At 43.4% G+C, this 26,241-nt stretch overlaps 1 pseudogene; it reads left to right on the top strand.

Moving 5' to 3' along the window:
- Positions 1 to 25,834, top strand: part of LOC132482030 (nuclear RNA export factor 2-like) — a 39,439-nt pseudogene extending 13,605 nt beyond the window's left edge.
- Positions 25,835 to 26,241: the final 407 nt, after the last annotated feature.

Here is a 26,241-nt window from a genome sequence, read left to right as displayed (position 1 = left end):
CCTCCACTGAAATTGATCTTGCCCAAGTCAACAACCACCTTTTTGTCACATTTATACATCATGAGTGTTGAAATGCATGGTCAAATGGAGACAGAGGTTTCCCTAGCCAGGATACAATTAAGTTGCTTGTCTACAGACAAGGATTACATTGCAAACTGATACTGTCAGTTACCTGAAATCTAGAATGGTAAAACACCTTCCATGGAGACCAAGTCAGATAATGGGGAAGTGTGTGCTGTAGACAGTAGGCTTTCAAATGAAGTTAAAAATGTCCCCCACATGTCTCATACTTTTGCATCATTGAAAGGGATTTTACAAATAGGTCTACAGCAGGATAACCATGTTTATTAGGGTCGCCTCACTAGATTCTGTCTCACCTGTCTCTTTTTTTTTCTCAAGGTATTTCCAATTACAGAATGAAATCATCTGAAATTGTAATGTTGTCTCACGTGTTGAGGCGCCGTATGGCCCAGCAGTTCCACTTCTAGTTACATACTGAAGAGAAATAAAAACACGTCTACATAAAAACTCGGGGAAAAATATTCATAGTACCATTACTCATAACAGCCAAAAAGTGGAAACAACTCAAATGCCTATCAGTTGATAAATGCACAAGTAAAATTTGGTCTAGCTATACAACAAACTATTATTCAGCCATGAAATGAATGAAGCACTGATACATGTACAACATATATAATCCTTGATACCATTATGCTAAGTGAACAGAGTCAAACATAAAAGACCAAATACTATATGATTCAATTTATAGGGAATGTTCAAAATAGGCAAATCCATAGAGACAGGGGACAAATCAGTGCTTGCCTGGTACTAAATATGGGTACGGGGCTTCAGTGTTTTCAAGCATTATGGAAGTTTTGGGAACTACAGAAATGCCTAAAATTCAGTTATGGTGATGGTTGCGTGCATTTACTAAAAATCATCACCCTGTACCCTTAAAATGTGTGAACGTTATTGCCTGTAAATTTTACCCAAAGAAAGCTGTTTAAAATAAAAGAAATTAAAAATAAAAGTAAAATATGATGTTGCCCTGGTCTTCTTTTGTACCACCATACCAAGCAAATTACATGCAGGATGGACGTAGTAAAGGATGGTGATAGGAGTTGGTTATAAGGATTGCCATCCTGATAATTCCCTACCTTCCTTCGTGAACCTGGATTTAGGAAGGGAGAACGAATGAGAAGCAAGGCCATAAAGGGGCTGAACGAAACAGAAGGAAATGTGGTTGTCAGTGTGCACACACACACACACATGCACCCATACACTGACACACTCACACCATATATATTCATGCATCGACCAGGCTGCGTTTTGAATCCTAGGACTCTCCCCAGAGAGTGCAGTGTGTGCTCAAAGAGGACACATTCAGCTCATGTGCAAATAGCCACATGAATCCTGAGCTGTGCCCTTCAGCACAGTTAAATGCCATCCACACAGCCTTGACAATGGGGAATATAAGGAACACTGAATTCCAAATGACACGAGGTTGTGAGACTCCATTATGTCACATCCATAGGATGGAATTCTAGTCAGGCAGCAAAAACGAGTTATAGTGACGACAAGGAGAAAGGATTTGTGGCCTATCAGATTAGCAGTAATTCACATTATTTCTAAAGTGTGCAGAAACAGGAATTTTCATATACTATTGTTAGAAATATAAAATAGAGTTTGTTCAAATAAAATAGTTTTTTCATTGTTTTGAAAGAACACTTCAGGAACTTATAAAAATGCTTACTAAGATATCTGCATGTATATGAACAAGAATGTTAAGCACACTATAGTTTGTAGCAGAAAACGTGGTAAAGGAACTATATTTACATCACTAGTACTAGAAAAGTGATTTCTGGAGCATCCATATGATGCAACAACAGGTCAATATAAAAAAATAAGTGAAATTTTATTGTCAAGTAACTTAAAATGTTATCACAGAAATTCATTTACATGGAAATATGGTCACAATAAGTGCCAAGGTGGGTTACAGTGATCATAAGGGAGGGGGAAGGGTAAGCTGTGACAAAGTGAAAGAGCGGCATGGACATATATACACTACCAAACGTAAGGTAGATAGCTAGTGGGAAGCAGCCGCATAGCACAGGGAGATCAGCTCGGTGCTTTGTGACCGCCTGGAGGGGTGGGATAGGGAGGGTGGGAGGGAGACGCAAAAGGGAGGGGCTATGGGAACATATGTATATGTATAACTGATCAAATTTGTTATAAAGTAAAAAATAAAAAAAATTGTTAAAAAAAATAAAAAATAAAAAATAAATGACAGGGATCCAGATTTGCTTATATAGGTGTATAACCCTTTATCCAGAGGTCCTTAAAAAAACTCTTTCTGTTAAAACATAAAAAATAAAAATGGTCTTTCTGTTGAAATCACATAGAGCTTTCCATTCAGCATAGAAAGAAGCTGCACTTTCTGTCTAGATACCTCAGTATTCCTGTACCCGGAGTGTGCCCCTTTTCCACCCAGGCTTCCAGAAAGCTCTCTGGATTTAGGCCTTTCCTTCCCACCTTCTGGCTCAGCGATGTTCATGCTTCAGTTCAGTCCACTGTCACGAGTTGGCACCTTCGTACCTCGATGGTCAAACTTCTCCACAAAGACTTTAATTCAAAGAGCAAAAAAATTCCATCCTCTTCCTCAAAACCCAGCCCATGAACCTATGTATAGAATGTTTCTAGTTTTGTCTGAAAAACCTGTTAGGTGTAAAAGCAGAGGGTAAAAACATATACTCCGGGTCTTGAATACGAAGACGAAATAGCAGGTGGCAGTAGCGTGTTGGCAATGGTCGGCTGTTGAAGGGCTTTGCAGGACTGGTGGGAGGTGGAAGAGAGAATGGGGCTCCAGAGCGGGGTCTTGGCGGCTGTGTCCAGTGTCATGGACAGGGTATGACAGACACGGAGTGGGAAAAGTTCTGGACAGACTCTACGGGCTGGGTGGGGCTGGAGGGTGAACACCCTACTCTCTGGGAGGGACCCCCATCTGCAGTGTGGACACTTCAAACTACACTTAGGAGGGAAGGAGATACCTCAATGAACTCGATGTTCTTTTCGGGTCAACAGCAGATGGGACTGCTCTAGTAATACATATAAATTTCACAAACATAATTAGTGTCTTAGTAAACAAAACATCCCAAGATCTTCTTATTCTTGGCGTCAAGCGCTCATTTTCTTTGTAAAAGAAAAATGGAGGTGGAAGCCACCTGCTGGCCAGATCCAGGATTGCTGCTCTGAGGCTCTGACCAGGGAGCTTGGCAAAGGAGAGTGAGGACGAAGTTTGGGCTCTGGGTTAATGGTTTTAGCCAGTGTTTTCCGGAATTGTTCACTTGCTGGTGGCAATTTCTCTGTATCTACCATTTTTCTGCCATATCTAAATCTGAGATAGGAATCAAGCTCTGGTCTGATATGAAGATAAAGATTGTGACGTGGAGTGTACAAGCCATAGGACATATAGAAACACACACACACACATACACACAGTGTCAATTCAATTGTAAAATCTACTTTGTTCTTCTATAAAATTGAATGTAATGAATGTTTATAACGTGAAGAATGTATGTGCACACATATGTGCACTATCATCTTCATCGTCAAGAGGGATTTTTGGGTGAGTACCCATGGGGCCACAATGTCAGGGGAGTGTAAGATGCTCACTTCTCAAGCCTTGGAAGCCCATTTTCTCAAAGGGAGGCTGCTCTGTGTCCTCTTCTTAGGGCAAGGGATGTAACTTCATTTGAATCCTGCCACTTATCTGAAGAGGTGCTGTCAGTTCTATGAGCCTCAGCTTTGTTGTCTGTGAAATGGGACTCAGGATCCTTTTGTCACACAGCCATCCCAAGGAGAAACTGAGAAAACCTGCCCAAAGTATATGGCATATTGTGGGACTTCAAGGGCTCTTTAAAAGTCAAGACTCAGTAGCAGGGCCTGGCTCAGCCTTAGGGCTAAGGCAGGCACTGTGGAAATGCGTTTTTCATTCTTTCTCCTAATGAGAATATACATATCTTTATGAAGGAAGCAAATCTCTCTCTGGTATGCCTTGAGTTCAAAGTTTTAAAGACAGATTTTGCCGTTCTACAGGCACTCATTTGTGTGTTAGAACGCCTGTGCATAATACTCATACATATGATTCCATGCACTTTTACCAGCTATGCAGGTGTTCTAACTATCACCACAAACAAGATCAAAAACTGTTTCATCACCACACAGTTTCCCTCATGTTAGCCTTTATAGCCACACCCACCTTCTTCCTGATCCCACATCCCTAAACTCTGTCAAACACTATTATAATTTCCTAAATGTCATAGAAATGGAATCCCATAGTACATTACCTGTAGGAATGGATTTCTTTCACTCAGCATAACTCTCCTGAGATCCATCCAAGTTGTAAAGTGTGTCTATCGTCTGTTCCTTTTTATTGCTGAATAGGATTCCATGGTGTGAATGTACCACACTTTGTTTAGCCATTCCCCCATTGAAAGACATCTGGGCTATTTCCACTTTTTAAGTATTGGGAGTAAAACTGTGATGAACTTCATGTAAAGGTTTTTGTGTGAACATAAATTTTCATGGCTCTGGGTAAATTGCCCAGAGTGCAACTGCTGTATCGTATGGTAATTGCATGTATCGTTTGGAAAAACCTGCCAAATTGTTTTCCAGATGGCCTGTACCATTTTGCATTCCCTTTGGCAATGTATGAGTGACTCAGTTTATCCAGTGTTGCCTGCATTTGGTTTTGTCACTGTTTTTTTCAGCCATTCGGATAGGTGGGTTTAACATTTCATTGTACTTTAATTTGCATTTGCATGGCGGCTAAAGATGTTGAATAGCTTTTCCTAAGCCTATTTGCCCTCTGGTCATGTCTTTCATCCATTTTATAATTGGATTAAGAGGCAAGAAGTTACCTCTAGAGAGCTGCCCTGGCTCTGGCTAGCAGGCAGAGTAAGAGAATGTGAGGCCCCTCGAGACTCACTTTTCTTGACAGGGAGGGCAGAAGTGGGGCTGAAGCTATTAAATGTTCCTCAAATTAGGACTGAACTTGGATATGGAACAGGATTAAGAGGTGGGGGCATCTCTGGGTCCATCTGTGGAGATCTGGATAGGTCAGAAAAAGAAGGGGGATATGGGGGAGAGGAAGAATAGTGGAAGGAGGGAGATATGGGGGGATGCCTTCTAAATGATGCTAGATTCATCACTCTCAGCCTGCTCAATGGAGTGCAAAAAACTATTCTCCGAGACTTGTGGTTTTCAACTCTGGATATCCATTAGGATCCCCTGTAATGCTCAGATTCAACTAACTGAATCAGAGCCTCTAGGGATAAGCCCAGTCATCAGTATCTTCAAGGTTCACCTCAGTTGATTCTAATGAGCTGTCAAAATTGAAAACCTTATCTGATGGTGTATTAGTTTGCTATGGCTGCCCTAACAAGATACCACAGGCTGAGTAGCTTAAACAACACAAATTTATTTCTCACATTTTAAAGGTTGGAAGTTCAAGATCCAGGTGTCCACAGGTTTGGTCTCTTCTGAGACTCTCTCCTTGGCTTGCAAATGGCCTCCTTCTTAGTCCTTCTTCACATGGTTGTCCCTCTGTGCATACACACCCTGGTATCTCTTTATGTGTCCTAAACTCCTCTTATAAGGAAACCAATCATATAGGATTAGTGTCTATCCTAAGGGCCTCATTTTAATTTAATCACTTCTTTAAAGACCCTATCTTCAAACACAGCCACATTCTGAGGTACTGGTGGTTAAAGCTTCAACATATGAATTTGAGTAGGACACAGTTCAGTCCACAACAGATGGTATGAGAAATACCTTGGTGTGAGAAATTCATCTCCCTTTTAGCTACCTTCCTGGAACTACTATACAACACTTCTGCCATCACCTCATTAGGTAGGAGTTGGTCATATGACCATTCTTGCCTGCAAAGCAGGCTATAAATATGTTCTTTTACTGGAAACATTACTGTACCAAATAAATGTGGGATTCTTTTATTAAGAAAGAAGGAGAATTGGTATAGAACATATGCTACACTTTCATACCCAAGGCAGCTAGAAGCACTACCTCAATTATCATGTCCTTTCTACCCAGTTTTCCAACCACAGTTTTCATGGGTTCAAACAAAACTGCTGCTTCAGAGACACCTGAGCTCACTCTCCCATCCGCCCAAATCCCATGTCCCAGACTATGCCTCAGTCCTCACAACTTAGCGTGCTTAATCTACGTCATTCACTCACTCATTCATTCATTCAACAAATATTTATTGGTTACCAATGATATGTGAAGCACTGTAATAGGCACTGAAGATAAATCAGAGAACCTGACAGACAGGGTCATGGCTCTCATGGAGCTCACATTCTACAGGGGTTCATTCACTCAAGATTTAAAAGCCATTAAGAAAATAATATGGGAAAATGTGACAGAGAATGACTAGGGTGGGGAAGGCAAGGAAGGATTTTCTGAAGGTGTAACTTAGATTTAATATTCAAATAACAAGAAGTACACAGTCAGCAGTGGGAAGATATCGGAGCTGAGCCCTCGAGACAGAGGGAAGAGCAAGACAAAAGGCCCTAAGATATGGGCAAGCTTGGCAGTTTTAGGGAACAGCTTGTATGCCAGTGTGTATTGGGAGGACAACGTTAGAAAATGAGATGAGAATGGTAGGAGGGGCCCAATAACAGAAGGTCCTGTGGGCCATGGTAAGGACTCTGGCTTTTGATCTTATTATGATGGGTGCTTTCTGAAAGGAAGGGAATTTATTATTATAATCTACTTTATTAAAGCTCATTCTAAATGTTCCTTGGAGGACAGACTGAGCTAGAGCAACTGTAAGATCAAGAGACAAGATTAGGAGTCTACGACATGCATGAGAGTGAGAGGTTACAGTCTCGTAGACCACAGTCGTAGCAATGGAAGGGGTGAGATGGGGTTTGAAATGACATGTATCTTGGAAGTACTGAACTTGTTGATGAAGTCCACGTTTGTGGTAAGGGATAGAGAGGAAGTAAGCGTGTCTCTTGGAATGTGGATTTTGGCAGCTGGGTTAGGGTGGTTTTCTTCGCTGGGGAAATGAACGGGGGACCAGCTTCAGTGCAATGCCAGGAAACTGACAGTTCTGTTTTGACCATGTCGTTTGCGGAGCCTATGAAAAATCTGGGTGGGTAGCATGTGGGTGGATGTATAAGTCAGGAGAGCCTGAGAATATTCTTGGCTGTGGCAAACCAAAAAAAAACAAAAAACAAACAAAAAAACCCAAAAGAACAAGCATGCAAGAAAACAAACGAAAAACCCAACTGTACCGTTCAATCTGAAAATACAGGTTGATTCCACATATGAGCATGATGCAGGTCTAGATTCTGGAAGGGATACAATGACATAATAAAAACCTACTTCACTGAGTTATAATTTACGTTCAACAGAATGCATCAATCTTTTTTTTTTTTTTTTTTCCGCTGTTCTGCACGGCTTGCAGGATCCTAATTCCCCAACCGGGGATCGAACCTGGGCCCCTTGCAGTGAGAGCACTGAGTCCTAACCACTGGACTTAGCTATAATGCTAAGGCTCTGGCCTGCCAGGGGCTACTAACTATTAGAGAAGGAACATGTATGTCTGGAATATAACTATCATTCACCCACCTATTCATTCATTCATGCACCTAGCGCATGTCAAGCTCTGTGCTAAGAAGGGAAGATAGGACCATGAAAAAATTCAGACAACGTCTCTGTCTTCCTGAAGATTAGGAGGCGAAATAGAGAACTGCAAGTGGCTCTGGTTGCTAAATAGTAAGGGAGGTATTTGGTGAGATAATTGGGCCCCCAAAAGGTCTAAGCCCAGTGCACAGATGCAACTCTTCCCCTTCTGCATGTCTCATAGATAATGCTGTGGCATGACCTAGAATATAGAGCTGTTAGAATAGAATGAGCCTGAACATGCTGTGCATAAATGGCTGAGGAAACAGCTTTCCAAACCTTCCACCCAGCAAACAGCCCTGATTATGTGCAGAAGTAGATCTCAATTTCACGTAATTCTCACAGTTGGAGTTGTATGACTAATTATTTTGTCTCTGTGGCTAATTAATAAGCTGAGGTTAAGAAGGGTCAAGTATCTTGGAAGAAAACAGCAGATCTACTGATAATAGGAAAGTGTTAGATTTTAAGCTGTGAGCTCTTAACTAGTGTGGATGACTCGTTCCCGTCCTTTAGGTCCAGGCTGAGATAGTAGCAATGCAAGTTTCCCAGTCAAAGGCCTGGGATTCATTGGCCATTAGAGGATTTTAGGAACTGGAGAAGCTACAGGAAAATGAAAGCCTAACATGCCATCCTCCTGCCTGCTCCGCATCATTGCTCCTGCCTCTGCTCTCTTGTTTTCTATGATAACGTCATCTTAACATTAGGTTTTGTTATTGACTGAAGTGTGTTCTTCCAAAATTCATATCCTGAAGCCCTAATCACCAGTGCCTCAGAATGTGTCTGGATTTGGAGATAGGGCCTTTAAAAGGTGATTAAGTTAATTTAAGGCTGTTAGGGGATACCTTAATCCCATCTGACTGGTGTGCTTACAAGAAGAGGAGTTCAGGACACACAGAGAGACAGCAGAAGTGTGTATACACAGAGGGACAACCATGTGAAAAAGAAGCAAGAAGATGGCCCTCTTCAAGCCAAGGAGAGAAGCCTTAGAAGAAATCACCCTGCTCACACCTTGATCTTGTACTTCCAGCCTCCAGAACTGTGAGAAACAAATTTCTGTTGTTAAGCCACTTATCTGTGGTATTTTTGTGTGGCAGTCTGAACAGTCTAATACAGGCATTATGAACGTGTTTCAGTAGGTTATGAAGCAGGTAGAGTAGACTGTCAGAAAGGATGAAAATAAAGTGATGGTAAAAAATACCAATGATCAGTAAAACTGAAAGGAATGTGGTTAATTTGTATTACTATCAGGCAAAATAGACATCAAGCAATTGCAACAAAGAAGGCTGCTATCAAACCATAAAAGAAAATGTATTAAGATTACAAATTCTGAACTTACATTCACCTAATAACATATCTTCAAAACAGATATAGCAGTAACAAAGTTACAAGTAACAGAAAGTAAAATCCACTTTTGTGTATACCATAAGGAAATATACTTGCTTATATAACTGAGAGCCCAGAGGTAGAGGAGACTTTAGGTTAGTTGATCCAGTGGCTCAAAGATATAAAGACTCAGGCCCAATCTTGAACCAATGACTGTGGCTAGGGACATAGGATTATTGTGTGAGATCTAGAGTAACTCTGGTCTCACCCTTGGAACTAGCAGTCAAATTCCCCCCAAACATGAGACTGTATGAGGGAGGAAATGCACTAATGAAAATCTGAGACCAGTTAGGAAGATGAGGAATGTATATTGCATAGGTAAACAAAAATGTCACCTTCAGGCCCCATTTGAAAGCACAATTATCAATATGAGCATAATACCCACAGTACTCAAGCTCAAACGGTTTTCAACTACTATGTCTTTCCAGGTAACAAATACTTCTACTCAGGAAATACCTACATTGAATTAGTGAATGGGTAGTTACAAAGCACTAGAGGTCTCATCCCTGCAGTAAGTTTAGGAAGAACCACAAAGGCATCCATGGTAGCATACTTAAATCTCATTTTCTTTCTCAAATTTTTGGCAAAGCTTTTTCTTTACTATCGTACTTTGATATTATTGTGTCAGGATAGTTTGGCTAGAAGGGAATGGATTCTTCATAGTTACAATTTTATCAAGTATTACCATTCTGTAAACATACAACACAGAGTTCATAAAGATATGAAAGATGAGAAGCAAGAAAATTGTCAACATTTATGATCAGCAACAATTTTCTTTAAAGAGCACCATTAAATTTCAATATGGAATATCTTTAAACTCTTCAAGCTGGGCTTCCCTGGTGGCACAGTGGTTGAGATTCCGCCTGCCGGTGCAGGGGCACGGGATCGTGCCCCGGTCTAGGAAGATCCCACATGTCGCAGAGCGGCTGGGTCCGTCAGTCATGGCCGCTGAGCCGAAGCCTGTGCTCCGCAACGGGAGAGGCCACAACAGTGAGAGGTCCACGTACCGCAGAAAAAAAAAAAAAGCTTCAAGCTTTTAGAAGAAATTCACTCTTATAAAAATGTAATAACATTAAAGAACATCTTCTGTTAGTGTACATATTTGTAAATATGTAGAAAGGAATATTCCTCTGGGAACACTAGCCCAAAAACCACCACAGCCCTGCCTCCTGGCATACCAGGACCCAGCCCATACACCAACAGCCTGGCACCAGCTCTGGGACACATTGGGCCCCTCAACCAGCTGCTCCTGGATCTGGCCCCACTCACCAGTGGGATGAAGCCAGCCTTGGGACACCCCAGACCCCATACCCAGCTATGTCAGGAACTGGCCCCACACACCAACAAACTGACACTAGCTTCAGGACTCCGAGGCCCAGCAGTCAGAGACCCAGGACCCTGGCTGTGCCCACCAGCGAGACAACACTACCTCCAGGACTCTCTGGGCCACAGCCCCACCCACCAGCAGGCCAACCCCAGTTCCAAGACACCTTGGTCCCCACAGCCAACTGCCCTGGGATCCAGCCCCACTCAACAGTGGGCCAACACTAGCTTTTGGACACCCCCAAACCCAGCAGCCAGCCATGTGGAACTGGCCCTGCCCACCAGCAGGCTGACACTACATACAGGACCTCTAGCCCCACCACCACCCACTGCAGAGCCTAGAACCACCCACCAGTGGGCCAGCGCTAATCCCGGGACTTCTTGAGGCACTGCAGCCAGTAGCCTCATGAACCAGTCTCACTCGCCAGTGGTCACCAGCCTCTGCACAAGGCAGGGCCTGGCAACCCACTGGAACAGGGGCCAGCCACACCTACCACAGCATGCACAGTAGTGTGCTGTTCACAACAGAAGGACACACGCAGCCCTAACAGGGTGCACCCTTAGAGCATGTAGCTCTGGTGACCAGAGGGGAGAGCTCGGCTGGGACACACAGGACGTCTCCTACAAAAAGCCACTTCTCTACGGTTGGGGAATATAGCCAACCTACCAGATACAGAGAAACAAAATAGAAAATTGGACAAAATGAGTCAACAGAGGAATCTATTCCAAACCAAGAACACGATAAAACCCCAGAAGAAGAACCAAGTGAAGTGCAGATAGGAGATCTACCTGATAAAGAGTTCAGGGTAATGATCATAAAGATGTTCAAAGAACTCAGGAGAAGATTGGATGAACAGAGTGAGAAGTTTTTAACAAAGATTTCGAAAATATGAAGAAGAACCACACAGAGAAGAATACAATAACTGAAATGAAAAATACACTACACGGAATCAACAGTAAATGAAATGACGCAGAGGAATGGATGAGCAAGCTGGAAGACGGAGTAGAAGAAATAACTGAAGCAGAATACAAGAAAGAAAAAAGAGAAAAAGAAATAGGGCAGTTTAAGAGACCTCTGGGACAACAGCAAGTGTACTAACATTTGCATTATAGGGGTCTGAGAAGGAGAAGAGAAAGAGAAAGAGAAAGGGGCAGAGAACATATGTGAAGACATGATAGCTGAAAACATCCCTAACCTGGGAAAGCAAAGAGATATCCAGGTTTAGTAAGCACAGAGAGTCCCAAACAGGGTCAAGCCAAAGGAGACCACACCAAGACACACTGTAGTTAGAATGGCAAAAATTAAAGATAAAGAGAGAATATTAAAAGCAGCAAGGGAAAAGCAACAAATAACATACAGGGGAACTCCCATAAGGCTATCAGAGCAACTGGAATGAATCCAACTGGATCACGGTGTCTGATCCTTTTTAATGTAGTGTTGGATTCGGTTTGCTAATATGTGGTTGAGGATTTTTGCATCTATATTCTTCACAGATATTGGCCTGTAATTATCTTTTTTGATAGTGTCTTTGTCTGCTTTTGGTAGCAAGGTGATGGTGGCTTCATAGAATGAATTTGGGACTGTTCCCTCCTCTTCAACCTTTTGGGAGAGTTTGAGAAGTATAGGTATAAGTTCTATGTATGTTTGGTACAATTCACTGGTGAAGCTGTCTGGTACTGGACTTTTGTTTGCAGGGAGTTTTTGTTTTGTTTTAATTACAGATTCTATTTCACTTCTAGTGATTGGTCTGTTCAAATTATCTGTTTCTTCTTGACTCAAATTTGGCAGGCTGTATATTCCTAGAAACTTGTCCATTTCTTCTTGGTTGTCTAATTTTCTGGCCTATAACTGTTCATAATATTCTCTTATGTGTTTTGGTTTTTGTGAGTTTATTTTTTTTTTGTATTTTTCTGGTATTAGTTGTTGCTTCTGTTTCATTTCTTATTTTGTTTATTTGGGCCCTTTCTCTTTTTTTCTTGGTGAGCCTGGCTAGAAGTTTGTCGATTTTGTTTGTCTTTTCAAAAATCTAGCCCTTGGTTTTATTGATCTTTTCTATTTTTACCTCTATTTTAATTATTTCCCTCTGATCTCTCCCAAAGAACTGACTTTGGGAATTTTGTCGTTCTTCTTTTTCGAATTCTTTTTCTCTTTTTGTTTATTTGAGATTTTTCTTTTTCCTTGAGGAAGGCCTGAATCACTTTGTACTTCCCTCTGAGAATTGCTTTTGCTGTATCACATAGATTTTGGAAGGTTGTGTTTTCATTGTCATTTGTCTTGAAGTATTTCCTGATTTCTTCTTTGATTTCATCACTGACCCACTGGTTTTTTGGTAGCATGTTGTTCAGTCTCCATGTATTCGTTCTTTTCCCATTTTTCTTTCTGTGGTTGATTTCTAGTTCCATAACATTGTGGTAATAAAAGATGCTTGAAGTCATTTCTATCCTCTTAAATGTGCTGAGGTTTGTTTTCTGTCCTAGTATGTGGCCTCTCCTAGAGAACGTGCCTTGCACACTTGAAAAGAATGTGTATTCTGTTTATTGGGGGATGTAGTGTCCTGTAGGTAAAAATTAAGTCCAAGTGGTCTATTGTGTCATTTAGGGCCTCTGTTGCCGTACTGATTTTCTGTCTGGAAGATGTGTCCATTGTTGTCAGTGAGGTGTTAAAGTCTCCTAGTATTAGAGTATTCCTGTTAATTTCTCCCTTTATGTCTGTAAGTATTTGTTTTATATATTTAGGTGCTCCTATATTGGGTGTATATATGCTAACAAGTGTAATATCCTCTTCTTTATTGATCCCTTTATCATTACATAATGTCCTTCTTTGTCTTTATGGACTTTGTTTTAAGTCTATTTTGTCTGATATGTATATTGCTCACCCCGCTTTCTTGTTTTTTCGATTTGCATGAAATAGCTTTCCATCTCCTCACTTTCAATCTGTCTGTGTCTTGTGCCCTGAAGTGAGTCTCTTATAGGCAGCATATTGTAGGTTCTTGGGTTTATTATTTTTTTTTATCCATTCAGCCACTCTGTCTTTTGATGGGAGCATTTAGTCCACTGATATTTAAAGTAATTATTGATAAGTATGTACTTACTGCCATTTTAAACCCTGTTTTCCAGTTGACTTTGTAGTTCTCTATATCTTTCACTTTTGCCATTTTAATTATGCTACGTCTTGCTGTCACTCTATTTGGGTTCTTCTTGTGTGGGACCCTCTGTGCTTCCTGTACCTGGATATCGGTTTTCTTCTTTAGGTTTGGGAAGTTTTCAGCCATAATTTCTTCAAATACATTTTCTATCCCCCTTTCTCTCTCCTCTTCTTCTGGTACCCCTTTTATGCATATGACTGTGCCCATTATGCATATGATTATGCATATTACGCATGCTTTATATTATCCTATAGATCTCATATGTTTTCTTCACTTTAAAAAAATTTGTCTTTCTGTCTGCTGTTCTCATTTGGTGATTTCCATTATTCTATCTTCCAGATCACTTATTTATTCTTCTGCTTTGGTTAGTCTGCTATTTATTGCTTTTAGTTTGTTTTTTATCTCAGCAATTGAATTGTCCACTTTGATTGATTTCTCTTTACAGTTTCTATTTCCTTGTTGCAGTGATCTGCATTTCTATCAATAATCTTCCTTAATTTCTTTAGCCTTTTCCTTACCTCCTTTCTGAATCTGGGGTCTAGTAAAGTGGTGAGGTCTCCTTCATTATTTGTTCCTTCAGGGGATTTCTCTTGTTCTTTTTATTGGGAATAGTATCTCTGTTTTTCTTTCTACTTAACTTTCTTCGTCTCTGAATTTAGGACAGGCATCAATCTACTGTGTTCTTGAAGGGGTGTTTTTAGGTTGGAGGATCCCTCTGTAGACGGTATGAGTCCAATACTTTTGGTGCAAGGGCTGGTTTTGGTGTGGGTGCTTGCCACGTATTTCCTTAAAGTGTGCTGGCCCTTCTTCCCTTGATAGGGTGTGTGCTTGAAGTTGTGTTGACCAGAGCCTGCACTGGTTCTTGGCTGGGGCCTCCTCTTTGCATTATGGCTGTCACAGCCCTGTTGGGGCTGGGGTCTGATTCCCAGCTGTTGGAGCAGAAGCCCTGAGGGTCAGGTTCAGTCAGGTTCCACTGCCCCTGAGCCCATGCCCTGATGCAAAGGAGGTGACCACTGAAGCTAATGAGGTCCGTGTGGTCACTGCAAACCTATGTGCCTCCAGTGCAGGCATCCATGGCTCTGCCCAGAAGCCGCCCATGGTTGCATCTCTTTCTCTGTTGTGTTCACCCCAGACCTAGTGCTGGGCTGTGGTGTGCAGTAGGCTGGTGCTGGGGGCCGGGGACCTGTGGCTGCAGGAATTGAGGTGGTTGTGCCACTGCCTGGAACCTGGGCTGCCTCTGTGTCAGACCTCTCCCAGGACCTGTCAGCTCCAGATCTGGCTCCAAGCTATGGTGTAGAGTGAGCGGGGCCAGTGTGCTCCCACCGTGAAATGAACAACTGCATACTCCTGCCCAGCGCCCATCCAACCGAGATGCAGTGCCCAGCTGCTCTGCCTTTCCATGGCGCCATCTGGCGCACGTGCTGGCAAAGTCCACCATGGCCAGACCTGCCCCCACTGTGTGCACACTGATAATGGGCACTGTGGCAGGACCTGCCCCCACTATGTGCAGGCTGACAATGGGCTCCTTGGTTTGGCCCAGACCATACCCCAGGCCCTGCGGTCTGTCTCCACACATCTAGATCAGGTCCTCTCCCTGGACCTGTCTACCTAAGATTCAATGCTCAGCTGCTGTGTGCATCTGTGGCCCCACCACCTTGTGTGTGCTTTGGATTGGGGAGTGCAGCAAGGCAGCAGCGCCAGTGCCTGTCTCTCTCTGCCCTGATTGTTAGAAAGCCAGCATGCATGCACTCCTTGTGAGCAGAATTTAGGCTTTTCCAGCCCCTCCATCTATCCCAGCGGCCTTTCCAGCAGGCAAGGGGGCTCCCCGGGGCAAGGGTCTGCCTATGTGGACCTTTTCTCCTTTACAGATCTCTCCCAGCGGTGCCAGGACCGTCCTCATGCCTTTAAAATTTTTTTTCTGTCCTTCCTGGATATGTAGAGATATTCCTTGCAGCTTTGGTTGTGTAGGAGATCTTCTGCCAGTTTCCAGTTGGTTTTCTGTGAGAACTGCCTCACATGTAGGGGTATTTTTAATGTGTTTGTGGGGAGAGGTGAGCTCCACATACTTCTACTGCACCATCTTGATACTCCTCCCTATTTGGGAGACTTTGAATTGCATCAACGTGTCCCATATAAAAACAGATACACTAGACTAAAGTAGAATTTCAGAATCCAGTGATAGTTACCAATTGCAAGTGCCTCTCAGTTATTAGAGAGCCCATGATATGGCAGGTTTTTCCAGATTTTGTGGGGGGAAAAAGGTAGAGCATCATGTACATTTTAGATGATCTTTGGACCCAAACAGGCTACATGAATTAGATAATTAAAACATCATCTGGTGATGTGATGAAAATGCAGAGTTCATTGATATGACTTAGTCCTCAAAGCCTGCTTCTTTCCTAAAGAAAGCTGGCAGGGCCTCCCTGGTGGCGCAGTGGTTAAGAGTCCGCCTGCCGATGCAGGGGATACGGGTTCGTGCCCCGGTCTGGGAGGATCCCATATGCCGCGGAGCGGCTGGGCCCGTGAGCCATGGCCGCTGGGCCTACGCATCCAGAGCCTGTGCTCCGCAACGGGAGAGGCCACAACAGTGAGAGGCCCGCATACCGCAAAAAAAAAATAAAATAAATAAAATAAAAAAAGAAAGCTGGCAAATGTCACTCATTTACATCATATGGGAACATATCAACCAGCAGTAGATGGCAGTGTGATATCGTAACAAGAAAACAATGTGGCTGTTTACGTAAAATCACATATCACAATACTTTCAAAGACTATAGTTAGAATTATTTGGGGATTGTGGCAAAAAAAATAGTTACAATGAGTGGATAATAAGAGCCAAGCTAGGACCACTTCAATTCTCCCTGTCTAATAATTTTTAAAGCCTGGAAACACACTTATTTAATTTTTAAATGGTCTTCACCCGGAAGGGATTTTCAGACTGTACCAGAGAATCATACCATCACAAATGACATAGTTTATGAGCAAAAACCGTGAAAGGGATCCCTGCCTTCTCGCCCCTTATCATCCTTTGGCCTCAAAAGAAGTTTTCACTGTGGATGTAATTTTCTGTTTCAACGCTGAGGTAGTCCCCAAGAATGAGCTCATCACCTAGAGCTGTTAAAATTTACACTGGGCTGGGGGAAGGGAGCACACTGAGTACTCTGACAGGGAGCATTATCTACAATTGTTTCTCTTCTTTCCCATTGCTTGGCACTGACAGTAAAGTCAATTCTAGTTAATTAACGAGCTTCTTAAAGGAACAAAGAAAAACATGTTTCGATTACCATTTCTATAAAAGTACAGCAATATCTGATAAGTTCTCTTGGATAATGGTACCAGATTAAGTCAATTTTACTTTGTGAAAGTAAATTCACTTAGGACCTCTACTTGAGTTGTACATATTTGTGTTTGAACCAAAAGCATTTGAGTATTTATGTTTAATTTAGCAGCATCACAAATGTCTCCTATTCTCCTTTCCCATTTCTCTGTGTTAAACAAAGCCACTAGCACTGACCTCCAAAACGTCCACCCCAAAACAGAAATATAAAAGAAGTAAAAGCTGTTCCCAGTAAACCTTGCCAAACAACATTCAAGAAGAATAGCTTATCAGCCTGCCTCACCTAAACAGACACAGCGCCTGATATACGTGCAGTGCCTAAACGGCCTAGCTCACATAAGCTGTGTTCATACAGGTGTTTATCCATAGCCTTAGCGTCCCTTCCCCAATGTATGTAAGAAAGAGCTGACAGGCACCCACTGGTGTAACTAAATATATTTTTTAATCCTAAAATAGCTCCTGGTAATCATTGCAGGGCAAGAATAAATGATACGACCATTAGTTCTGACAGGAGAATATCTAACCTTTCGCAAGAAAATTATTATTAGAACTCCAGGGTTTGCCTTTTGGTGAAAGAAGTTGACCTCAATCACCATTAGTGGATTTCTCCATTACAGAAGCTACAGTTGGGACAGCCATCAGGTCTTGATGGCGGATTCCATCCAGTGATTGTATACAGAAGCTTCCTAATTCCATCTTGAGGTTTCATAATAGGCTCTATTGAAAACACGTGGCTCCATTTTCATACCCTGCATTTACATTTGTCCCATAAATAATTTTCCAAAATTATCTAAGTAACACCAATGTGCCCAAACAGAGTCACTCCAAAAAATCACTACTTCCTTCAATAGGCTTACAACTACAAACAGTCTGTTATCCTTACCAGTATATTAAATTTAACCATGGTGCAAAATTTGGTCTGTTGTATTTTCTTCAGGTTATTTATGTAGCCATGCCACGATGCAGGGTGCCAGCAAAATAATCCCACTGCTTGTATAGCATTAAGTTTGCCTAAGCCAGCAAACACGCAAGTTCACTTCAAATCTCTTTTGGATATACAGACAGATCTTCAGTTTTCCACACAAATCAGCAAAAGAGGTGTTTGTAAAACTGCCATTAAAAAAAACCCCAAAACTCTATTGTATATTCTCCTTTCCCTTTCTCTGTCCTTTCTAGGCAGATGCAAACAAAATATAAGTGCAGTAATATCTAATTCAGATTCTGCTTACTTTTAACTTTTGGAATTCTGTAAAGAGCCATAAAGTCTGCAATATTTCTCTTTAGAGAAATAGAGCCATAAAATCTGCAATATTTATCTTTAGGGTGTTTAAAAATAAAAGAAGGAAACGTTTTCAACTAACGTCTAGCATTTTATACCACCTTTTATATACACATATACTTCACTTATTAAGGATAAGTTTATATTTATACCTTAAAATGAATCCAACGGCCTTAACTGGCTTCAGCTACGATTAGTTCTAATTACTGGTAGTACTGGAAATTATTTAAATGGCACTTTAAAGAGGTCCTCTATGATCTCATCTTTTCAGTAACTGTGGATGCCTTTCCGCTTAGTCTGAATAAGGAAGACTGAATTATTCTTAATTTTCTTTGGAGGCTCTTGTGGGTGATCCAAACACAAAGTCTGGAGCCAGGGTGCCTAGGAGTAAACCCTGGTTTGGCACCTATAGGTTCAGTTACCACTTAGGCAAGTGACTTAACACATCTGTGCTTCCACTTTCTCATCTGTGAAAACTGGAATAATAATCATAGTACCTAGTTGATAGAATTGCCACTATTAAAGGAGTTGACGTTTTAACGTGCCTGACACATAGTAATCATTATATACATTTTTTTCAAATTAACAGCTAAAATTCACTTATTGAGTTTGCTTTAATTTCTCTTAGACTTGCATGAAATTATGGCAACAAATCTTACCTGTACCCACCGCTTAGGTTTTTGAAGTAGACTCTAAAATATGGCAATGTTTATGGATTTAGGGAGGACCTAGTCCATTGCTATGTGTTAATTTATGTGTTAAATTTCACGTGTTATTAGGGAAAAAATTAGCACACGAACGAAGCACATTAGCACAATAAAAAGGGGTTGGGGCAGGTGAAGCCAGCTTGTGTTCTGAGGAAGAACGTCTGGAGGCACCATCATCAACGGGAAGCCCAGGAATGTGGGCAATCTCAGATCTCCAGCTCTCGTGAAGAGAACGGCCTCCTGAAACACGCAGCCGGGAGAACCCTACTGTCACTATGCTACACTCAGGAGGCTGACCCAGCTTTTGAGCACCGTGGGCTCCTAAGGCTATGGTCACGTGGATGCGGCCATCACGTGGCAGGTCCAGACAGTTATGTGGCAGGCCCAGACCTACTGGCCATGTCAGCACCATGAGCCCTTAAACCCTGAGCTCATGTAGTCTCTCTGGACCTATTGCCACTATGATCATGTGGTAGATCCAGCTTTTCAAGTCGCTAGAGCATGGCAGACTCCTAAACCCTGCCCATCATGTGGATTCATCCTGTCATGTGGCCCTCACGAGCTAGTGGCATGTGGAATCCTCAGCCCTCCAAGTCACAAAGGTGACCTGCTTCTGAGTGTCGTATGGATGCTATGGTTGGTCACATATCCCCCTTGCTCACATATCAGGCTCAGCCATCTCTATCTCGTGAAGATTGCTGCCTACCAGAATCTTCAGATCCCTGAGTCAACAGGGATGTGGCCTCTACCGTCACATGGCAGGCAAAGCACCTGCTGTCATGTGAACACCGCACCTACCCTTCGGCTGTTGGTCGTGTATATTCTATGGTCATGGGACATGCTGTGGTCTCCTGAGGCTCAGTTCTCTCGGTTACAGTTCACGATTGAGGGCACCTGAATCCTGAGGTCACATGCATCCTTCTACTCTGTGGCCTCTGCCAGCCAAGCCCCTGGAAGTCAGGTAGGGACCCACAGCGGTGCGTTACGTTCTCCATAGTGTTCTCCATAGTGGCTGTATAATTTTACCTTCTAAGATTCTTAGAACTATTCTTAGTTCTATTCTAGCCACTATGGAGAACTATGGGGACCTGGAGGAAGGAAGGGAGGGGAAGGTAGCCCTGCAGCATGGGTTTGAAATACTGGCCCCTGTGGCACTGGAGAACGGAATCTGGGTAGTCTGGGTGGGAGCTCTCCACGGGAAGGAGAGGAAGGTTGGGAGGGAAGGAATATTAAAGTGAAGGTATTGAGCGAGATTAGGAGACAGTGCCTTTCACACAGTACGATGACAGATACTCAGTGCTCAACAGGGAAGTGGACCAAAAACCCTTAAAATCAGAAGCAGAGGTGTGCAAATGGGGCTGCTGGATGGGCCAGAACACACTGATCTCTGTTTTTGGTATTAGCGTTTTAGCTCAAAGGAAGCATTGCAACCTTGAACTATCAACCACCTCTTCTCTATTTTTGGTTTTGGACAGGGCCATCAGAGAATGTTTCCCAAAGTTGTTATGCCTGGTAAGTGCCTACGAAAATCATTGTCTCTTACTAATGTCGGTGACCTCTGCACCTGCCCTCAAGCCCTTTGGTTCTTGCCTAGAGTACATGTTGGCATCAGACCCTTAACCATTTTGGGGCACATGGACTCCTGAAAATGACATGGATATACTTTCTGGAAAAATACCCATAAATACACACACACACACACACACACACACAAATTGCATATAACATTAGAGACTTCCAAGACCTCATGATGAAGACATCTACTGTAAGCTTTCCCATGGAATTTCCACCGCCCTTTCACACCTGACCTCTGACCCTCACCCTACTTGACCAAACTTTTTTCCCAGTCATCAAGGGCCACTCCCCTGGTCTCCACTCCTGTTTTCCTCTTCCTTTCTCCAGGATGGCCAGGAGTTACCCTCACCAATTATCATTGACGTTGACACTCCCTACATAATAAAGCCCTGCAAGGTGATGAAGAGGCTCAAACAACATTTGGTGAGTTGCAGGAGAGCCACAGATCCCTTATCAGCCACACAATCTCAAATGCCTTTTGATTCCAGGAATGCTATATAGGCTCTGTGACACTGAAGAGTCTAGTCCTGCAATTCCTGCAGCAGTAAGTACCCTTGGGAATCTGAGCAAGGGGAGGAGGGCTAGGAGAGTTGAGGAGACCTAAGCACAGGTCTGCTCATCGGACTTCTCAAGTCTCATTTGAGGTCCAGACCACAGAGATCGACTGTCCTCATTACTCTCCCTCAGGTATTACTTGATCCATGAGTGTGGAGACCAACCGCATATCCATTGTGCTTATCTTGAGGAGGCCTGCTCCTCCCTGACAATTCCCTTCCACTCTGAGGACCCAGCCCCGTGAGTATCACAGGCCAGACTCTGCTCCTGGGTCGTGTGGCTCCCCAGCAGACACAGGCCAGCTCCTGCACACACCCACCACCCACTCTTCCTTTTTGTCTCCTAGAAGCAGCTTGTGCAAGTACTTCAAGGACAGCAGGAATATAAAGAACCTCAAGGACCCCCGTGAGTGTGCGATGGGAAGACTGGGTGGGAAAGGGCAGTGAAGGGGTCAATCATAGGGCCCAGGGCGTGGCAGCGCCTGACCTTTGTTCGCTTCCCCTCTCTTCACAGACCTACGGGTCCAGCTGCTGAAGCACACAAAACGTGTCATTGTGCACACCCTCTGTGTGTTGCCCAAGACTCAGCATGACTTCAGCTCCTTCGGGTGGACATGTGGTTCCAGACAGTGAGCGCCTGCGTCCTCCCTCGGGCGGGCCCAAGAAGCCACAGGTGGGTAGGAGGTGGAGGTGGTGACTGGGTGCCTGGGCTCTTCCCTTTCAGGAGATGATGCTCTGTTTCTCCGTCAGCGGGGTGTTCAAGAAAGGTGGGTGTGTGTAGACCCCCACCCCAGATGCCCCACTGCTGCCTTCCCCTGGCCAGGCTCACGCACAGAACCACCCAGCTTCCTGGACCCCTTCCCTTCCCTTCCATTTACTTCCCTTCCTTTCCTTCCCCTCCCCTCCCCTCCCTTCCCCTTCCTCCTGTGTTCTCTAGCCCTCAGTCTTCCCACAGACACCCCAGGTCTGAGGTGTGTCCACGCCTGTCTGCCCTGCACACCCTGGGTGTTGGGGACACAGGCTGTGGAGTTTGGTGGCTCTCGTTCCAGATCCTTGCTCTTAGAACTTGGGCCATTGCTTAACCTCTCAGTTTCTTCATTTGCGCAATGGGGTAGTAGTATCCACCTCTTGGGCGGCTGTGAAAAATGCATCCCGTGAACTTGTGTAGTGGTTGTCAGGGACCCTGTCACTGGGCGCAGACTGCTCCTATAGTTGCCCTCCCCACTCCCGACACCCTGGAACCGTGAACAGCTGCCCTCTCAGCATGAGTGTCCAGTCATACCCTGACTGGGCAACACCATGTGAGCGTGTAGAGCACGTGCAGCTCTAAGGGGTACTGTTGTTTGTTTGCTGTTGAAGTGGAAGGAAGTTCTCAGGACTGTGTGCGTGCCTTCACCCGGACCTTCATCACTACCCCTGCCAGCTACTGCAGGTGAGAGCCCTTTTGTGGGCGGGGATGCACATCCCCGCCTGGGCTCAGGGGCATGGGAATGTGGTGGTGCAGACCTTAGGTTTACTCAGTATTGTGGAAAGCCAGCAGGGAGATCCCAGGAGCAGTCTAGCCTAGTGGTTAAGAAGAGCATGGGCTCTGAAATCGGCCTATGGGTTCTCTCCTTGACACAACACTCACTCACTGTGTGATCTTGGTCAAGTCACATGACCTCTGTGTGACTCAGTGTCTTCTTCCGAGAATGGGGATCAGAGCATCCAGCCCTTGGGCTGTGGTAAAGGGTAAATGTGAAATTGCCCGTGGGTTGGGGATAAACCTATTAATCGAGTGAAGGTGGTAGACAGTCTCTCCAAAGGTGGGCTCTGTGGGGAGGGGCAGAGGTACTAGTTATGGAACCTGGGAGACAGACACAGCAGGGGTATGGAAGGAATGTAGTTGCTGAGTGGCAGTGGGAGCAGGATCGTTGTTTGGAGTGTGCGGTGGTCCATCTGTCCAGTTGTCTGAGTGCCCGTTTATCCTCCAGTCTATGCATTGTGAAAGACGAACTGTTTGTGAGGGACGCCAGCCCCAGTGAGACTCAGAGTGTGTTCTCCATCCCAATGCCTACACCCTCCTCCCTCTCCCAGGAGCAGCAGGAGATGGTGCAGGCTTTCTCCACCCTGTCTGGGATGAAACTCGAGTGGTCTCAGAAGTGAGTGCTGGGTGTATATGGGAATGAGTTTGGGTTGGAACGGTAGGGGAGTGAATCATGGAAACTCGAAAGCAATTTGGAAAAATAGCTTTTTGAATATTTTGCTTCCGAAAATAAAAGTGAGCCCATGAAAAAGGTATCATACTAGTATATGTGTAAAGGGTTTTCAAGATAGTATAATGCTCAGTGATATTATCTTGTATATGGAAAATCCAGGACAATCCACACGCACACCAACCAACCAACAAAAAAACAAAACACCCTACTACAACTGATAACCAAGTTCACCAAAGTTACAGGATACAAGACCGATATACAAAACTTATTTGTATTTCCATGTACTTGCAATGAACAACCGAAAATGAAATTAAGAAAGCAAGCCCAGCTACCATGGCATCAAAATAGTACAACGCTTTGAAACAAATGTAACAAAAGAAGTGCAAATCTCATATTCCAGAGTCTGTAAAACGCTGTTGAAAAAAATAAAGCAGACCTAAGTAAATGGAAAGACACCCCATTTTCATGGGTTGGAAGGCAATATTATTATGATAGCAGTACTACCCAGAGCAAACTAGGTTCAGCGCAGTCCCTATCAGAATCCTTCTTTGCAACAGTTGACAAGGTTATCCTAAACTTCATTTGGAAGTGCACCAAAACAATCTCGAAAGAGAAGAACAAAGTTAGAAGACTCACACGTCCCAATTTCAAAACTTGCTACAAAGCCACAGTAATAAAGACTACGTGGTACTGGCCTGTGGACAGTGTATGAATCAGTGGACTAGAACTGAGAGTCCACAGATAAACCCTCACATTTATGGTCAACTGATGATCAACCAGACAGAGTGCTGAAAAAATCTGATGGGAAAATAATATTGATTTCAAAAAATGGTGCTGGGACAAGTGGGTATCTGTGTGCAAACCAAAGAATTTTGACCCCTGACTCCCACACCGTGTACGAACCTAGCCTGAAAATGGATCAAAGATCTAAAAGTAAGAGCTAAGACTATAAAAATCTGGGAAGGAAACACAGGTGTAAGTCTTCACGAATTAGGCAATCATTTCTTACATATGACACCAAAAGCACAAGCAACCAAAGAAAAAAACTAGATAAATTGTTGACTTCATCAAAATTAAAACCTCTTGAGCATCAAAGCACAGTATCAAAAAGGTGAAAAGCCCACCAACAGAATGGGAGGAAATATTTGCATATCACATATCTGGCAAGAATATGTGAAGAACCCTTGCAACTCAACAATAAAAAGGCAAACACCCCAATGTTTTTAAACTGGGGAAAGGCTCTGAATGGACATTTCTCCAAAGAAGACATATAAATGGCCAGGAAGGAAATGAGAAACTTCTCAACATCGTTAGTCATCAAGGAAATGCAAATTGAAACCACAGTGAGTTACCAGGTCACACCCACTAAGGTGGCTTTAATTAGTGAAACGAATGATACCAAGCGTTGGTGAGGATGTGGAGACATTGGAATTCTCATGTGTTATGATGGGAATATAAAAGGGTGCAGTGGTTTGGGAAAACATTTTGGCACTTCTCCAAAATGTTAAACACGGAGTTACCATAAGACCCAGTAATCCCACTCCTAAGTATCCTACCAGGAGAAATGAAAACATGTGTACACTCTAAAACTTGTTCAGGAACGTTCATAGCAGCATTATTGATAATAGACGAAAAGTGGAAACAACCCAAATGTCCTGTAGCTGATGAATGGATGAATAAATCTTGGTACATCCATAAAGTAGAATATTATTCAGTCATAAAAAAGAATACTGTTCTGATACACGTCATGACATGGATGAACCTTGAAAACATGATGCTAAGTGAAAGAAGCCAGTCACAAAAAGTCAAATATTGTATGAAATGTCCAGAATCGGCAAATCCACAGGGACCAAAAGCAGATTAGTGGTTGCCAGGGTCTGGGGGATGGGGAGGAATAGGGAGTGATCACGAATGGTTAAGGAGCTTCTTTTTGAGGTGGTAAAATGACTCTGGAATTAGTTGTGGTGGTTGCACAATCATGTGAATGTACGAAAAAGCACTGATTTGTATACTTTAAAGTGGTGTGTGCATTATATCTCAATAAAAGATGCTGGGAGACTTGTACTTTAGAATTTTTCATTTGTTATTTTCTTGAACATCTTTCTTAATCAGTATATATTGAATTCCCTTGTTCTTTAGCCCAGCTCTACTTTTCTGTTTTGAATTCTAGTGGGCATGAATGCTAGTGATAGATGGTTTGCTTTTCACTGGGCCTTTCTTCGTCATTACACATAGTGTTCATACTGGTACATGTGTCCCAGCAAGAAAGTGGCATACATTTAGCGGTGGCATTGCATGGTCAGCGTGACTGTACTGTGGTACTAATGGAGATCACCTGTTGTTCTCCCACTGCAGGTGCCTTCAGGACAACGAATGGAACTGCACCAGAGCTGGTCAGGTCTGCAGTATGCTCAAGGTGAGGTCTGGGAATCAAGTGGGGTAAAGATGAACATTTCTGGGCCTTCAGGGGGGCCAAGAAGGTGGAGGTCAGTGTCCTGGGAATGGAACTTGGGGAGCGGGCTCTTCTGACATTCCGACCCCTTCTCTCCAGACCGAGGACAAGATCCCAGAGGAGGCCTTCAAAGAAATCCCCTAAAAGGAGCCCTTGGATGCCATCCTTGTCTTCATCCACATCATCTTTTATCTCCAGCCGCAGGCCACGTCCATGCCTGGGGTTGGAGGCCTGGCTGACCAAGAATCCAAAGTTACGTTGTAGGCCAGGTAACATAGCCACTTGAAGGGTCGGCTGTCCTGTGTCTTTTCCCCACTCACGATTGCTGTTTGGTTTCATAATAAAGAGTGCTGTTGCAAGCTGTATGTCGTGTGTCCTCCATTGCTCTTCCCTGCCCCAATCACGAGCCAGTAGGTCCAGGCCTGAACGTCCCTGCCTTCCTCCCCGAGGACGAGGCACCTTCTAACACAAATAAGTGGGGTTTTTATACAATTTTTTTCCATTTATAAAACATGAAGATTCTGCACAAAAATGGGATAGCAATGGGACTTAAAGTGCATGCGTCAAAACTCCTTTATGT

Source organism: Mesoplodon densirostris, chromosome X, assembly GCF_025265405.1.
Source record: "Mesoplodon densirostris isolate mMesDen1 chromosome X, mMesDen1 primary haplotype, whole genome shotgun sequence".
NCBI classification, from domain to species: domain Eukaryota; kingdom Metazoa; phylum Chordata; class Mammalia; order Artiodactyla; family Ziphiidae; genus Mesoplodon; species Mesoplodon densirostris.
Note: the sequence above shows the minus strand (reverse complement) of the source record. Positions and strands in the feature narration are given on the sequence as shown.